Source organism: Girardinichthys multiradiatus, chromosome 11 (assembly GCF_021462225.1).
Source record: "Girardinichthys multiradiatus isolate DD_20200921_A chromosome 11, DD_fGirMul_XY1, whole genome shotgun sequence".
Classification (NCBI taxonomy): Eukaryota; Metazoa; Chordata; class Actinopteri; order Cyprinodontiformes; family Goodeidae; genus Girardinichthys; species Girardinichthys multiradiatus.
Window position 1 is genome coordinate 3,711,549 of NC_061804.1, and position 16,959 is coordinate 3,728,507.

Here is a 16,959-nt window from a genome sequence, read left to right on the forward strand (position 1 = left end):
ACTTTTGCAAGGTATTTTCATCCATCTAATAGCTTTCATCTATTATTAAAGTTTGTAAAATAGATACGATTTTGTTTTTTTCTTTCCTACTAGTTGCAAAGTTTGATCACAAAAAGCTGGTACAAATGCAAACAATCTCCAAAACAACAAAGTACTTTTTGAAAAACAACGACACATAAGATATTGAACAAAGCTGCTTGAACCATCCTGAAACATTATCCCATGGAGTGTGTGTGTATATACACATATATATGTATATACAGGGGTTGGACCATGAAACTGAAACACCTGTCATTTTAGTGTGGGGGGTTTCATGGCTAAATTGGACCAGCCTGGTAGCCAGTCTTCATTGATTGCACATTGCACCAGTAAGACCAGAGTGTGAAGGTTCAATTAGCAGGGTAAGAGCACAGTTTTGCTCAAAATATTGAAATGCACACATTATGGGTGACATACCAGAGTTCAAAAGAGGACAAATTGTTGGTGCACGTCTTGCTGGCGCATCTGTGACCAAGACAGCAAGTCTTTGTGATGTATCAAGAGCCACGGTATCCAGGGTAATGTCAGCGTACCACCAAGAAGGACGAACCACATCCAACAGGATTAACTGTGGACGCAAGAGGAAGCTGTCTGAAGAGGATGTTCGGGTGCTGACCCGGATTGTATCCAAAAATCATAAAACAGCGGCTGCCCAAATCAAGGCAGAATTGAATGTGCACCTCAACTCTCCTGTTTCCACCAGAATTGTCTGTCGGGAGTTCCACAGGGTCAATATACACGGCCGGGATGCTATAGCCAAACCTTTGGTCACTCATGCCAATGCCAAACGTTGGTTTCAATGGTGCAAGGAGCACAAATCTTGGGCTGTGGACAATGTGAAACATGTATTGTTCTCTGATGAGTCCACCTTTACTGTTTTCCCCACATCCGGGAAAGTTACGGTGTGGAGAAGCCCCAAAGAAGCGTACCACCCAGACTGTTGCATGCCCAGAGTGAAGCATGGGGGTGGATCAGTGATGGTTTGCTCTGCCATATCATGGCATTCCCTTGGCCCAATACTTGTGCTAGATGGGCACGTCACTGCCAAGAACTACCGAACCATTCTTGAGGACCATGCACATCCAATGGTTCAAACATTGTATCCTGAAGGTGGTGCCGAGTATCTAGATGACAATGCACCAATACACACAGCAAGACTGGTGAAAGATTGGTTTGATGAACATGAAAGTGAAGTTGAACATCTCCCATGGCCTGCACAGTCACCAGATCTAAATATTATTGAGCCACTTTGGGGTGTTTTGGAGGAGCGAGTCAGGAAGTGTTTTCCTCCACCAGTATCACGTAGTGACCTGGCCACTATCCTGCAAGAAGAATGGCTTAAAATCCCTCTGACCACTGTGCAGGACTTGTATATGTCATTCCCAAGACGAATTGACGCTGTATTGGCCGCAAAAGGAGGACCTACACCATACTAATAAATTATTGTGGTCTAAAACCAGGTGTTTCAGTTTCATTGTCCAACCCCTGTATATACAGTACAGACCAAATGTTTGGACACACCTTCTCATTCAAAGAGGTTTCTTTATTTTCATGACTATGAATATTGTAGCTTCACACTGAAGGCATCAAAACTATGAATTAACACATGTGGAATTATACAGGTCCTTCTCAAAATATTAGCATATTGCGATAAAGTTCATTATTTTCCATAATGTCATGATGAAAATTTAACATTAATATATTTTAGATTCATTGCACACTAACTGAAATATTTCAGGTCTTTTATTGTCTTAATACGGATGATTTTGGCATACAGCTCATGAAAACCCAAAATTCCCATCTCACAAAATTAGCATATTTCATCCGACCAATAAAAGAAAAGTGTTTTTAATACAAAAAACGTCAACCTTCAAATAATCATGTACAGTTATGCACTCAATACTTGGTTGGGAATCCTTTTGCAGAAATGACTGCTTCAATGCGGCATGGCATGGAGGCAATCAGCCTGTGGCACTGCTGAGGTCTTATGGAGGCCCAGGATGCTTCGATAGCGGCCTTTAGCTCATCCAGAGTGTTGGGTCTTGAGTCTCTCAACGTTCTCTTCACAATATCCCACAGATTCTCTATGGGGTTCAGGTCAGGAGAGTTGGCAGGCCAATTGAGCACAGTGATACCATGGTCAGTAAACCATTTACCAGTGGTTTTGACACTGTGAGCAGGTGCCAGGTCGTGCTGAAAAATGAAATCTTCATCTCCATAAAGCTTTTCAGCAGATGGAAGCATGAAGTGCTCCAAAATCTCCTGATAGCTAGCTGCATTGACCCTGCCCTTGATAAAACACAGTGGACCAACACCAGCAGCTGACACGGCACCCCAGACCATCACGGACTGTGGGTACTTGACACTGGACTTCTGGCATTTTGGCATTTCCTTCTCCCCAGTCTTCCTCCAGACTCTGGCATCTTGATTTCCGAATGACATGCAGAATTTGCTTTCATCTGAAAAAAGTACTTTGGACCACTGAGCAACAGTCCAGTGCTGCTTCTCTGTAGCCCAGGTCAGGCGCTTCTGCCGCTGTTTCTGGTTCAAAAGTGGCGTGACCTGGGGAATGCGGCACCTGTAGCCCATTTCCTGCACACGCCTGTGCACGGTGGCTCTGGATGTTTCTACTCCAGACTCAGTCCACTGCTTCCGCAGGTTCCCCAAGGTCTGGAATCGGCCCTTCTCCACAATCTTCCTCAGGGTCCGGTCAGGCTGGTGACTCGGATGAACTTATCGTCTGCAGCAGAGGTGACTCTTGGTCTTCCTTTCCTGGGGCGGTCCTCATGTGAGCCAGTTTCTTTGTAGCGCTTGATGGTTTTTGCGACTGCACTCGGGGACACTTTCAAAGTTTTCCCAATTGTTCGGACTGACTGACCTTCATTTCTTAAAGTAATGATGGCCACTCGTTTTTCTTTACTTAGCTCCTTTTTTCTTGCCATAATACAAATTCTAACAGTCTATTCAGTAGGACTATCAGCTCTGTACTGTATCCACCTCCTGCACAACACAACTGATGTTCCCAACCCCAGTTATAAGGCTTGAAATCCCACTTATTCAACCTGACAGGGCACACCTGTGAAGTGAAAACCATTTCAGGTGACTACCTCTTGAAGCTCATCAACAGAATGCCAAGAGTGTGCGGAGCAGTAATCAAAGCAAAAGATGGCTACTTTGAAGGACCTAGAATATAAGACATATTTTCAGTTGTTTCACACTTTTTTGTTCAGTATATAATTCCACATGTGTTCATTCATAGTTTTGATGCCTTCAGTGTGAAGCTACAATATTCACAGTCATGAAAATAAAGACAACTCTTTGAATGAGAAGGTGTGTCCAAACTTTTGGTCTGTACTGTATATATATATATATATATATATATATATATATATATATATATATATATATATATATGTATATATATATAGATAGATATGATTATCTTTTCCTGCGGGGAATAACTGTAGTCGGCTATGTAAATAGCTAATATATATAGTGCAACAAATTTAAAACATTTCAAAATAAATCAGCAAAATAACCTTGCGAAATCATTTTAACTATGCCTGATAACCTAATATGTAATATAATATTGTAAAATCAGTTTAGAAAGAAGAAAACTGACCACCACCAACAGTGTCACAAGAGATGTTTGTCAGATGATTTAACCCTAACACTAACCATCACTACCTGTATAGGTTATTGAAGTAGGACATAAAGTTTGGGAAGCTGGGTAACTTCAGTCTGAGATGGTACTGCCATGAAACAAAACCTGATCATTTGAACTTATAACTGAGAGATTTCATACCATCCATCCAGTCATCGATCAATCTTCTATACCAGCTCAATCTCTGCAGGTTCATTAGGATGGGCTGTGGCCTATCTCCAGCGGTCACTAAGTGAGACGTGGGGTATAGCTTGGCCTGGACTAGTCCATCACAGGGTAACCGAGAGACACATCATATAGAATCCTGCACATGCTTACTCACGGCAGAGGTAGCCAGATCACCTGAAGAAAACTCAAACATGTAGGGTGACAACATGCTTTAGATTTATTGGCTCAATTGTCCATTACTCTGATGGGAATATGTTTAGTCCTCCCAATAACCAGCCTATTATTAAAATTAACAATTCAAACTTAATAGTTTACCTGATCTCATATTTTCTTTGTCCTGGAGTTTCCCAGTTACACATTGTCTACTCCTATCCCACTCTTCCTGTTTCATGTCCTTCCACCTCCTCCTCCTCTTCTTGCAGTGAAAAAGTGACAGTGAATAAGCAGCTATATTAAGCACTGTTCTGGAGCACTGACTTGGATTATTGTTTCCTTCATAACAGCTGTCATCTGTGAGGACACAGCAGTGGAAAATCCTTCCATGCCTGTCGGCTTCACTGTTATCTTACAATGTGGGGGGAAGAAAGGAAGCTGAAAGGTAAGGAAAGCTTCAGACGAGGAAATCTGTAGAATTAAACTCATCTTTGCTGACATAAAAATACTTGATTTGTTTAATACAGTTTGACAGTCAATGTCCTTTGATAAAGCTGAATTTTTGAACAGTCAACAGAACTGGCTATAATAAGATTACAAATGGTTTTATATAAAATAAAAATCTAATTAGGTTTTGCAGATTAGGCATCTAGAAATGATTTAATTCAAGTAGGTTTCAGACAAAATAAGTTTTCATTTGCATGACAAATTTCCAAAGGTATGCAGGTGAAGCAGCAGGAGGATAATGAAATAGTCAGTTTACTCTGTATTTCACGTGTCATCTTCTGAAGTATATGACAAATGCCCTTTTCAGTAGGGGTATGATGATGTCTTCAGGTTAGATTAAATTTATATTAGAACAGATTGTTAAATGATCACTGTGTCGTAGAACCTAGATGTAATTGGCACAGCGTTGTTGGTGTAGGGGTTTGAGTGCGCCACCCATGTACTGAGGCTTTGATCCTCGACACAGTGGTCCTGGCCCTGATGAAGTTTGCCACATGTCTACCCCTCTCTCTCCTCCCCTGTTTCCTGACTCCAGCCTTAGCGTGAATAGCTTTTGCTTGCTAATTTTCTCAAGGCTGTAGTTATCCCTGTTGATGGTGCACCTTTTGCTACCACAGTTTTTCCTTCCTCTCAACCTTCTATGAAAATGCTTGGAAACAGCACTCTTAACAACCAGCTTCTTTAGCAGTAACCATGGGTGACTTTCCTTTCCTTTGGAGGGTGTCAATGAATGTCTTCTGGACGTCAAGTCAGTGGTATTTCCCATGATTGTGTTGCCTACTGAACCAGACTGAGAGACCATTTAGAAGCTCAGCAAACATTTGCAGGTGTTTTGAGTCAATTAGCATATTAGGGTGTGACACAATATTTAACTGTTTCACAAGATATTGTATTTTGGGGTTTCGTTATCTGTAAGCCATAATCATCAAAATTACAAGAAATAAAGGCTTTAAAAGTTTCACTCTCTGTCTAATGAATCTATACAATATATGAGTTTCACTTTCTAAAAGAAGTGACAAAAGATATTTAGCTTTTTCATCATATTCTAATTTTTTTGGGATTTACTTGTAGAACATGAAATCTTTAAAAACAGAAATACAAACATAAAAGTTATATTTTTTCTGATTACTGTGGAAATTTCACCATTTACATCAGTTTGTATTTATGTGTGTTTCTGTCCTACTTTGTGCAACTGTTACAGCTTCTTGAAGTCTTCCCTGTTGTGTCTTGTAGTGCTTTCTTCACTAGCTGCATGTAAATAACATTCTAATTAGTATGAATCTCTGTTGACTAACTGATGAAGCCAAGGAATAAATCAAATCTTCTACAGAAAACATTATTTAAGGTCTCAGAGCTTCAAGTAAAGTTGTTCCTGAATGTAGTGGAAATATTTAGCTCTGGGTACTTGGAAAAAAACTATTCTTTCCACAAATATATGTCAGTTCCATCCAAACTGCCAGTGTTTTGTGAAACCTTTCAGACAGCTGTCAGTACACAGCAACTCATCTCAATATAAAGCCCGCAATAGTTTGTGCACTTGGTGAACCAGTAAACCACCCAAATCTACCATATATTCTGCTGTCCCTGTGCAATCTTCTTTCTTTTCGTATTGGACATAACTAAACACAACGTTTGTGTGTGTGAGTTGAGGTAATTTAATCTAATTGAATAATAAAATACCAATCACGTGTTTTAAAGCTGCTACCTGGTGGTACCTTTTCTTTTATTAACAAACGTACAGCGATAATGAAAACACAATAACATAGGATTTTCAATGCAGAATTTAGCTAATATTTGAAGTTTTTAAAATGCAAGCTGAAAAGCAAGTTTGGGTTCTGATTATTTGAGCTGGAGACTCTGATGATCCCCAAGCCATGACTTTTCATTTGGTAGAAGCCACCCCAACTTAGTCCACTACCTGCATTGAGGAATGTATCAGTCTGATGCTATGGGAGTCAGGTGGCAGTCTAGGTGACCATGTCCTCTGTGGAGGACTTGGGGGAAGGTGAGTTGATTATTGTGGCAAAAGCGCTTGATATTGTGTAGCTGTAATAGGTGGCATACCTCTTCAATGTTGTTTGGAAGGCTAATGAATGCCAGACCAGAGCTTCTGTCTGGGTATTTAAGAAGGGGGACCAGAGGTGGTGTTCCAATTTTTCAGCTTTCCTGGGAAAGCTTACTCTATGGTGTTAAAGGGATGTTCCAACTTAACAAGCTAACGTGCAGGTCGCACAGCGCATGCTCGCCGACCAGATACTGAGTGTGGAGCGGACCAACCCGGACTCCTTAGTAATTGTAATTGGCGACTTTAACAAAGGTAATCTCACCCACGAACTCCCCAAATATAGACAGTTTATAAAATGTCCGACCAGAGAAGACAACATTCTGGATCACTGTTACACCACCATCAGAGACGCGTATCACGCCGTCCCACGTGCTGCACTGGGCCAATCCGACCACATCATGGTCCACCTGATTCCTGCATACGGGCAGAAACTAAAGCTCTGCAAACCTGTTGTGAGGACGACAAGGAAGTGGAGCAGTGAGGCTGTGGAGAATCTCCAGGCGTGTTTAGGCTGTACAGACTGGGATGTGTTCAGGACTACTACCAACAGTCTGGACGAGTACACAGAGGCTGTGACTTCCTACATCAGCTTCTGTGAGGACAGCTGTGTACCATCATGCACCAGGTGAGTTACAACAACGACAAACCCTGGTTCACAGCCAAACTCAGAAGGTTAAGACTGGATAAGGAAGAGGCCTTCAGGAGTGGGGACAAAGACATATACAGAGAGTCTAAGTACAAGTTTGGCAAGGCAGTGAAAGAGGCCAAACGACTGTACTCTGAGAAGCTCCAAAACCAGTTCTCAGCCAACGACTCTGCGTCTGTCTGGAAAGGGCTCAAGCAAATCACCAACTACAAGCCGAAAGCCCCCCACTCCATCAACGACCGACGCCTCGCCAACGACCTGAACGAGTTCTACTGCCGCTTTGAAAGAGAAAGGGACAGTCCTGCAACCATCCCTCACGACACCCCCCAACAGCTGCAGCCACAATCCACCACCTCCACCTCCCCAACCTCAAAAGGGGCCTTGGCACCTCCAACCCCCACCCTGAAGTTCCCCCCCACCAGCCCCCTACCCACGCCGAGGACGGCTCTTTCCATCCAGGAGAGGGACGTCAACAAACTCTTCAGGAGACAGAACCCCCGGAAAGCTGCTGGTCTGGATTCTGTCTCACCAGCCAGCCTGAAGCACTGCACTGATCAGCTGTCTCCAGTCTTCACAGACATTTTTAACACCTCACTGGAGACATGTCATGTGCCAGCCTGCTTCAAGTCCTCCACCATCATCCCTGTTCCCAAGAAGCCAAGGACCACAGGGCTTAATGACTTCAGACCCGTCGCCCTGACCTCTGTGGTGATGAAGTCCTTTGAGCGCCTTGTGCTCTCACACCTAAAAGACATCACCGACCCCCTCCTGGACCCCCTGCAGTTTGCCTACAGAGCCAACAGGTCTGTAGATGATGCAGTCAACCTAGCCCTTCACTTCATCCTCCGGCACCTGGACTCCACAGGAACCTATGCCAGGATCCTGTTTGTGGATTTCAGCTCTGCCTTCAACACCATTGTCCCAGCTCTGCTCCAGGAGAAGCTCTCCCAGCTGAGTGTGCCCGACTCCACCTGCAGGTGGATCACTGACTTCCTGTCTGACAGGAAGCAGCACGTGAGGCTGGGGAAGCACGTCTCTGACTCCCTGACCATCAGCACCGGTTCCCCCCAAGGCTGTGTTCTCTCTCCTCTGCTCTTCTCCCTGAACACCAACAGCTGCACCTCCAGTCACCAGTCTGTCGAGCTTCTGAAGTTTGCGGACGACACCACCCTGATTGGACTCATCTCTGATGGTGACGAGTCCGCGTACAGATGGGAGGTGGACCATCTGTTGGACTGGTGCAGCCAGAACAACCTTGAGCTCAACGCTCTAAGTAGAGATGGTTGTTGACTTCAGGCAGAAGCCAGCCCCACCTGCCCCCATCACCCTCTGTGACTCCACAATTGACACTGTGGAATCTTTCCGCTTCCTGGGAACCATCATCTCCCAAGATCTCAAGTGGGAGCCAAACATCAGCTACCTCATCAAGAAAGCCCAGCAGAGGATGTTCTTCCTGCGGCAGCTGAAGAAATTCAACCTGCCAAAGACTATGATGGTGCACTTCTACACAGCCATCATTGAGTCCATCCTCACCTCCTCCATCACCATCTGGTACGCCGCTGCTACAGCCAAGGATAAGGGCAGGCTGCAGCGTGTCATTCGGTCTGCTGAGAAGGTGATTGGCTGCAGTCTACTGTCGCTCCAGGAACTGTACACCTCCAGGACCCTGAAGCGGGCAGGGAAGATTCTGGCTGATCCCTCCCACCCTGGTCTCAGACTCTTTGAGACTCTCCCCTCTGGCAGGAGGCTGCGGTCCATCCGGACCAAAACCTCACGCCACAAGAACAGTTTTTTCCCATCTGCCACCAGCCTGGTTAACAAAGCCCAGAAACCACCCTGACACTCTCCCTTTCCCCCACACCCCCCCTTTTTTGCTGACAGGACACCTGTAACCTGTAACTCCATGCGTTACTTTAACGCTCAGCTTGGACTCCTGCTTTACTTGCACAATGATCACCTGCACTGTTGTATTGCTCTTGCATCTTATACTGCTCTATATTTACTCTCACTCACTTAAAACTGTGCACATATATTTATATTATATTGTAGATATGTTTATAGCAGTAGTGTGGCTTTCAGTCGGGCCGTTAAAGAGTAGACCAAATCCTTAACCTCACGGAAAGATTTCGTCCAACATTTGTAGAAGGCTTACAACCAGGTTCCCCAAAACATTTGTGGGGGATGCTGAATAGTCTTTGAGACATATCTTTTTACAAGAAACACTGAATATTCTTCTGATTCATTTATTTCAGTTCACCACAATAAAGTATTTTACTGATGTTTGGAATTTTTCACCAAGGAGATCAGATACATTTGGATGTTATTATTTAGTCTAATGTCATTTAAGAACAGAAGAGCAGATAGGCTACTTATTGTGGTCACATTTTTAAAATGATGGAATGGGGACAATAAGACAAAGTTACAATGTCCTGAAGGAGGATCTTGTTGTTGTGTCTGTCCTTTTGTTTTCTTTTTGAGAAGAAGTAGCAAATAGTTTTAAGGAGTTTAATGTATAAGAATTTAATTGTGTTTCTTCTCCTTGCTGTTCGGAACTTAGGCAGCTGGAAGATGAGATGACTGTTAGCAGAAAGTACTTGTCAGGAATTAATGATGATAAGGATGACAAACCGGCAGGTAAGTGGTTTCCAGGTGGGAGATGTGCTCAAGTGAGTGATCGCAAAGGATGCTGGTGGCGATGAGATCGGAAAATGAGGAAGGGAGAGCAAGACGTATAAGCATTCCATGAGAAGCACAATGGCAGCTGCTGTTCTGGTCCCATGGGATCAGTCAGGATATAAGAATCGAGGAAACACAGAGCCAACGAGAAGTAAGTTACTTCCATTACAGGAAGTACAATCAAGTGGCAATGAGTCTGATTACCACTATGGAGAGAGGAAGAATCTGGTAATCCTCAGGTGGTTCTGCCACCCCTTACTGACTGCCTCCTGATGTCCCTGTTGAGTAACAGCTGGTATGCTGCACCGGCCAGTTGGTCCCTGCATCAGAGGGAAAGGCATAGCGCTGCTTCCCCGACTTCAAGATTTTCAATAACCTCTCACACTGTGAGAACACAAAGTTCAAGAATGTAAACATTAGTGCAGTTTTGTGGCATTTAAAGGCTTTCACTTTGTTACTTGACTTTGAATATGTCCGGACGTACTCGAGGTGTACTTGAGGTGTACTCAAGGCGGACTTTACTGAACGGTTTGTCCAAACATTAGTATAATTTGAATCTTAGCTCAGTTTTTATTTCTGATCCCTGAGGAACCTCAGTTCAGAATTTAACACGTACCTTCCCAAACACAGTCTTATTCCCTTCCTTCTTTAAATGTGGAGGTGAGACTGAAATTCAGCTGCTAGAGGACATTTGGTTGCTCTTCTGTCTCCTCTCCTCCCCACTCATCCCTTGCTTTTCTTTATCTCTCCTCTTCTTTGTAAAAGTGATTTTTCGTCCCTTCTTCACTTCACGGCCTTTTCTTTGTAGTTTGCAGAGCCCAACTTTTCTGCATTTCCCTGCAGCAAGCTTTAATAAGACGTGATGATGCAGACATTTTTGGTTGAAGTCATGTTGGCCTTCATCTTTCTTCCCTGTGTCCTCTTCCAGTTTTCTCATTCCCAGCACTAATAATTCAACTGAGAGTTGTGACATTTTCTTGGCCACAGAGCCACTTTGAGGATAACTCTTGAATACAGACTTTACATGGAGATTAACTCAGTTACCATCTTATAGCTCCAATTCCCCCATGACTAGCTTTAAATGTAAATGTGAGAGTATTTTCTCTGTTGTGATTCATGAAAATGTAGTAGCATGGTTCAATGAGCCTTTGAGTTTCCCTTTGGATGTCGTTCCAGGATTTATCTCCTTTTTCATGCATTGCAGGATAACTGTATTTGAATTGACTGTAGTTTAACTGTTTGCTGAAAGAGTCAGTGTTCTCCAAACTGACACTGATGTGGGGGTTGCAGGTGGGTTTTATAAACACAACTGATGAGTCAGTCACAAAAACATCTTTAAAATACTTAAGGAAAATAAATGATAAAAGAAAAAAGATGGTGGAGAAATTTAAAAGGACGACTGAAAAGACACTCCTGAGTATCCAACGATACTTCCCCTAAGCCACAAATGTGAAGTAAAAAACTACAAATGTTCAATAAAATTTTGTATGAAGATGAATATTGTTGTACCTACAGCATCTTAAAAACGTCAAGAGGTCAAAGTCAAAAACGTCTTACAGCATTGATTTCTATAGGGCTGTAATTTTTGTCTTCTGTTTCGGCCCCTGTTGACACATCTGCAACTGATGCATCCATCCATACGTCAGTTGTCTCCTGCTTATCTGAGGTCATTTTTTGAGGTGACAAGTCCAGGAGTGAAACCCAAACATCTCTCACCCCAAAAACACTCTTCAACTCCTTATGAGTCCCAGTTTTTTCCAAACCACAAAGAAGTATAGTGAGTCCCTCCAGTGAATTCTATGTCTGACACCAGAGCCTCACCCTTTCAGACATTCCATAAAGGAACTTTGCCAGAGGCATCATGATCAGATGTGCAAGCTGACTCCTTTGAGGGAGCAGTGACTTTTCTCCAAGCTGAATGACAAAGCTGCTAACCTTATCTCTAAGGCAGGAGCCTGACAACATATGAAGGAAGATTGTTTCAACCATACTGGATGGAAGATCTTGTTCTTTTAGTCATGATCCATATCTTAAAATCATAGGTAAAGGTTGGAATCTTGACAGTCAACTTGGATGGGACATTCCACTTTTTTTGGATTGAGAACTGCAGAACACCTTAAACCGGTCCCAAAAAAACAGACAGTCTGGTTCATACACCTCACGCATTCAAAGCTGATTTACAATAACTCCAAAGAAAGGCTAAGGGGGTTACGTGCAGAAGCAGCCATACAAACGTCAGAATTTGGATGATGAATGAGGAAGAATATGTGATGATACACACTTCCTTTAAATTTGATTATATTTAAGTGAGAGGCCGATCTGAACTTTCAGCCGGACCTTTGAAAGACTGTAGATATTGCTTTAGTTTTTAAGCTTCTAATTTATCTTCATCATGACTTGGATATTGAATTAAGAATAATAAGCAGGTTAAAGCATTATTATTTTCCAGTTTGCTTCATCACTGTGACAGGATACACTGTGTGAAGCTTCTCTGAGAGGAGGAGGTTATTGCCGATAAACTAGTTAGAGAGAGACGACTCTGTGGAACAAACAGCTGTGGATTTGATAATGTTCACCACGATGTCTATCTTTAGTCTGAGTAATAGCATAAAAAAACAACCTATTTATGCTGCTTGTATTTTTAAATGTTTTGGATTAAAAACAACCAAAAATTTTATATTAGTACAGATTGCAAAGTTCTACATCTCAAATATTAAACTTTTTAAAAGGTGCTGGTGAGCCGGCAGAGTTAACCCCTACAAATCATATTGTATTGGCCCTTAACAAGAGCTGAACTCTAAAATCTCCACACATAAGTTTAAAAACTTTAAAAACGGCCAAAGGTTGAGGAGGACTGGAACTTCCAAACTTTTGTAAATAATACCTGGCACATAGATTACAATATATCTTAAAATGGATTTGGAAAGACAGTGTAAAATCCATCAAGGCAGTGCATGGATAGAAATTGAACATGTAGGGAAATCTGTATCTCAGTTATTCCATTTATGAGCCCTTTAATTAAAAAGCACAGTCTGATGGGTATATCTGATGGGTCTTCAAATCGCCCATGCAGACGTACACCCATTTGGAACAACCAAGACATCCTGCAAATTAAAATGTATCTTAACTTTTCAACATGGAACAGTAAAAGAATAAATCATTTAGAGGATATATTTGAGGTAAAATATTTCACATCCTTCAATGTTTTAGAAGATTCATATGGCATTGATAAAAATAAATTATTTGAATATCACCAACTAAAATCCATTATTCATTCCAAGTTTAAGATTAAAGCAAATAAACCTCAAACCTCCTCTAGTAATGACTAGCTTCCTTAAACTTCAACTCTCAAAGTTACTCTCAAAATATTACTTACTTTCAGAAGTAAATTTAACAATCTCATTACCTATCAGAAAATAGGATGTTGATTTATCAACCGATACAGATTTTAACCTTTGGAGTAAAATTTGTCAAACGCTTTTAGAATAACCCAAAATACCAACCTTCAGTTTATACCTGTCAATATTCTTGTATATATTTTTTTTCAACCTGCACAGTCCTTCTTATAGCTTTTTTGTATAACTTTTTATAACTTTATAACTTTTTTCACTTTTTAATATTTATTTTCTTTAATTTGCACTACTTGCCTGCACTGTTTTTGTTCTGTTTTATTTTGTTTTGAAAATTTCGTTGCATCCATGTGGAGCAATGACAAGTAAAGAATTCTATTGTATTCTATCTATACAGCACAAAATCCATCATAGAAAACACCACACAGGACAAAGGACATCCCAAATAGGTTTCTGACTTACTAACAAGCTGCATGGGAGATTTACCTGATTATCTGTATGCTCTCTGGCGCTGTCCACCTGTCTACGGCTTTTGGCTAAAAGTACGTGAAGACCTATCAATATGCCAAGCAGTGCCTGTCTGCCCCTCACTTTGCCTTCTGGTGACATCACAAAAGGGAATTTGGAAGAGAAAAGTAGGCACATCCTTCTTGCAGTTTGAAGCATTTCAATTCAATTCAAATTCAAAAATACTTTATTAATCCCAAAGGGAAATTAAATGTTGTTATAGCTCATATTATGAAGGTTTCCTCAAAGAGTCGTTGTAGATGCTGATGGCTGTGGGCAGGAAGGATCTTCTGTAGCGTTCTGTCTTACAGCAGATCTGAAGAAGCCTCTGACTGAAGACACTCTGTTGTTGTAGGACAGTCTCATGAAGAGGTCCACCACCTTCCTGTACTCAGCTTCTTGTCCATCTCTGATCCACCCCACGACTGCAGAATCATCCGAGTATTTCTGCAGATGACAGGAGTCTGTCTTGTACTGGAAGTCTGAGGTGCACAGAGTGAAAAGGAATGGTGAGAGTACAGTCCCCTGTGGTGCTCCTGTTCTGCTGACTACCTGGTTAGACTCATAACCCTTCAGTCTCACAAACTGTGGTCTGTTTGTCAGGTAGTCTTTGATCCAGGAGATTGTTGAGGCCTCCGCCTGAGTCTTCTTTAGTTTCTGACAAAGCAAATCAGGTTAGATTGTATTAAATGCACTGGAGAAATCAAAGAACATGATCCTCACAGTGCTGCTGGCTTTGTCCAGATGACAGTGGGTTTGTTGAAGCAGGTGTATGATGGCATCTTCAACTCCAACTCCACAGCGATAAGCAAACTGAAGGGGATCCTGATGGTTTACTGTTTGCTTACTCAGGTGGGCCAACAGGAGTCTCTCTAGGACCTTCATGATGTGAGATGTCAGGGCAACAGGTCTATAATCATTGAGGACTGATGGGTGAGTTTTCTTTGGTACCGGAACAAGACAGGAGGTCTTCCACAACACCGGAACCTTCTTCTGGGCCAGGCTAAGGTTGAAGAGGTGCTGCAGAATCCCACAGAGCTGCTCTGCACAGACCTTCGGGACTCTAGGGCTGACATGATCTGGACCTGCAGCCTTATTCCGATTCAGTCTCTCCAGTTGCATCTTCACCTGACTTCTTGAGACACACAGGCGGAAGGGGGAAGTAAAGGAAGTAAAGGAATCAACATCTTCTGATATGGTTGAAGGCAAACATATAGAAGCAGAAGGTCCATGGCTGAGGTGGAAGATAAAAAATATGAGGTGTTACTGGACAGCTGTGGGTCCTGTGGGTCAAAGGAAGATGGAATGTCTGTTTGGGTGTGAGCAGGAGAGGAGGATGCGAAGTTTGTGTCTGAACTGAACCTATTGAAGAATGTGTTCAGTTCATTGGCTCTGTCCAGACCTCCATCGGTCTGATCATCCTTCTGCTTGAAGCCTGTGATCTTCTTCATCCCTGTCCACACATCTCTGATATTGTTTTGCTGGAGCTTGCTCTCCAGCTTCTTCTTGTACTTCTTCTTCTTCTTGTATTTAGGTAATAGGCAAAGTTTAAATACCATATATTTAAAAAAATTCTTACAAGATTTATTTTCTACCGAGAGAATGTTTGCTTGCATGAAAACCAACAGGATACATTTGAATCTGTTTGTTCTCTGACAATTTAACACATCACTTAGTAGTAGCATAGGACATATGCACTTTGCCACCTTGGCATCGGGGTCCGAGGGGTATGGGGATGCTGGCATCGGGCAGGTGCTATTGCTGGATGGACTGAGCAGCTGGATGGACTGTCCAGCATCCCGCCAGTGTTTTTGCCAGGGAAAGGTGGGGGCCCTGGACCGATGGGAGTCCTCTGCTTAGCCTGTGTGGCGGGGGATGGCGGTGTGACTGGGTTGGTTACATTAATGTGGCTTGCCTACGTTGATGCTGGATCCAGTCTTGATTTCATAAAGTAAATCACACAATTAGGATTTTGTCTTGAGATATCCTTTTTCTAGAGCAATTCTTCCATGGGGACAACCAGCCTCTCCATATTGTACGCCATATTGTATGCCATAAATGCTAAGACAGGACGTGAAGAAAAAGAAGAAAAACAAGAGCTGAGCTTGAAAGCTGTGATTTATTCAGTCATAATTATTTGTTTCTCTATTCTGTTTTAACCAGCAATCATTCAACTAAATTAGTTCATAATCATTTATTAATTACCTTTTTTTAATCATTTATCAAATTTTTCATAGGAGAAATTCTTTTAGAAATGGTAAAGGGTGACCTATTATACCTCCTTTTAAACATTTGGGATAGGTCTATAGGCTATATAAAACATGTTCATTACGTTTTTTACACAAAATCATTCTCAGATAATGACATTTCACCTGCTCAGTTCCCCCTAGCTCCTTTTAGAATGAGCTGTTTTAGGGCTCTTTCACCTTTATGCAAATTAGCTGTATCTGGCATAGACACATCTGGGTCTTTGCAGCCAACAGGAAATCATGTGGGTCTTTGCAGCCAACAACAGAACATCTGCCACTGAGGGCAGCCATTGAAAGTGCATGTAAGGTAAAACCACCCTATAAGACGCGATCCCTATTGAAAATCAAGAGGGTGGAGCTACGCTTCAGTTGCTAGACTCAGGTAATGTTGCTAGGTGTCATTGTAATTGTGACATAACAATTACACAGCTTTTGCTAGTTGCTCCTGTCCTCTAAATTTTCTAGCAAAAATCTCTCTTTGAAGTGTTCAGTCCAGATCCATCCATCCTCTGTTCAAGGAGACATTTACCTTCACATTTTTCACAACAGAAATCAATGAGTTATTATTAACTCATTTCCACCTCATCCCATTGTATGCAAATGTGTTTATTGTGCATTTTGACTGACAAATCAATAGCTTTTGTCTTGCCGAGAATCCATGTGTCCAACATTATAAGCCCACAACGCCCCACCTCCCCCCTCAGCAGATGGTGCAATCCTCACCTCTCCTAAACATCTCTTTGTGTTTGTAATCAGATTAAGCTAAACATAATCCATGTGCCTCACACAACATCTGCAATTCTCATTTTTAGCTGCTTTCTGCAGCTCATTAAAGTGCTGATCATATGGGTTTACTTTTTGGCTTTTAGCTCAATTTTTGTTGCTAAATGCTTAGTGTTGTGCAGATAAAATTTCCAGGGAGATCTCTGTTAAAC

The 16,959-nt window shown here is 42.1% G+C and overlaps 2 long non-coding RNA genes across 2 annotated transcripts in view; one reads left to right on the top strand and one right to left on the bottom strand.

Annotated features, from left to right (window-relative positions):
* LOC124875875 overlaps nt 1–16,959 on the bottom strand; it is a 412,032-nt gene that overhangs the window by 274,128 nt on the left and 120,945 nt on the right. The window lies entirely within an intron of this gene.
* The window catches only part of LOC124875877, a 40,517-nt gene that overhangs the window by 5,812 nt on the left and 17,746 nt on the right, over nt 1–16,959 (top strand). The window contains exon 2 of the long non-coding RNA XR_007040158.1: nt 4,375–4,469. This is a non-coding gene — a long non-coding RNA (uncharacterized LOC124875877). The remainder of the gene's footprint in view (nt 1–4,374; nt 4,470–16,959) is intronic.